Raw genomic sequence first — 1735 nt, forward strand, 5'->3', positions numbered from 1 at the left:
CAAACAAAACAAGAAAGGTAGGTTAGTGGAACGTTTAACTGACAAAACAAACCGTTACGTTACAGCCCTGAAAGTGGCGAGTATTCAACTCGCCATGGCGAGTAGACACATGTAACTGGCGAGTAGAAATGTTCATCTACTCGCCAAATGCGAGTAAAGTTGCTGAAACAAATTGTTGGTTTGGCTAGTAAAGTTTGCTCTCTGGCTAGTAAATTTTCAGAATCACTAGCCAAAGGCTAGTACACAATTTTTGGGACTTTCAGGCCTGCGTTACGTTTTTGGATTTGTGCAATACTTCCATTACATGACTGCCATATTACGTATCAGTTCCGAACATTGCTATCTTCAACAAAATCAATACTCTGACCTAGAAAACACCCGCTGTATATAATACTGCCCGTTGAATTGCAGAAAGATGATTGATGATTGCTTCCATTGGAGATTATTTCTCTGTTTTGATCTAATTGTTATACCTTGTATTATTTTGTCATTGAATGTTTCTTTTATTCTAAATGTCTTATCATCGTCTGATAGCTACGGATCACAAGCAGATACGCATGCATTGTTGGAATAAGTATGTGTTTGACTGAATATATGCTTTGAAAATGATATTAGGTGTGAGTTTTATTCAACAGATCTGGCAATACTTTGGACTGGAGACAATAAAAATTGTTATATTTCGGTAATTTGAGATTAAACAAACTTAGGCCATTTGAACGATCATCAAAAGTATCGTTTACCCAGGCTGAAAAGATATACAGATGTCACTATTTTAGGATAATCTGAGTGTAATCTAAATAAATGCAACACCTATGAAAAACCTAATAAGAGAAAAGGAGCTACAATTTGTGAATAATGTGTAATAAGAGAAAGTGAAACTCTTACCTTCCGTCGGCCTGAAAAAGACAACAGATGACATTTTTAGACGATGCTTATATTCTTGATACGTCACAATTTTGGCGTACAAAAAACCACGTAAAAACTCTTAGTAAAAAAAACCTACCCAATTAATCAATCAATTAAAAAAAATGAATGCATTAATAAATAAGTAAATGAATGAATAGATAAATAGATAACTCAAAAAAACAAATAATAATTTAACATACACATTAATCAATCAATTGGTGAATTAATCAATGAATGTGCACACACTTTCAAAACACTGAAAATGAGAAAATGACCTTTCTCCGTATGCTTTATATCAATATGCACCGAATGCAGCACTACAAACCTCTCCCATGCCCACGGTTGAAAGTTCATTCACATTCGATATGATCATGATCTTGAATCAAAAATAATTATCGCCAAACACTAATACTGCATGAAGAATGACTTCAGACACCCAGAAAAAAAAGGTTGACTTGGAGGTATTTTTCTGACTTTATAACGTAAAAACGTCAGACAAAGTCAAAAGATTAAATATAGGGGAAAAATAATTATGTAGTCCATGCTTCTGAAGACTACTTGATTTAATGAAAATGACGTGTGTTCACTGTGTGCCGTGCAGTGTGAACATGCTGATGAAGAGCTTTCGTCGCACCAAAACATGCATTGTTTAAATCTGACGTCCAAGATCCCGAAAAAACATGACAAATATAATTATATTCAAACTGAAACAATTACACAAACTACACTTTACCCTTGGAGTCATCGCACCCTGCAACCCTCTCCACCCCCCCCCCCCCCCCCCCCAAGACTCAACACTGCATTCCCCTTCTTGGTTCAGCCGCCCCAC

Source organism: Littorina saxatilis, linkage group LG14 (genome assembly GCF_037325665.1).
Source record: "Littorina saxatilis isolate snail1 linkage group LG14, US_GU_Lsax_2.0, whole genome shotgun sequence".
Classification (NCBI taxonomy): Eukaryota; Metazoa; Mollusca; class Gastropoda; order Littorinimorpha; family Littorinidae; genus Littorina; species Littorina saxatilis.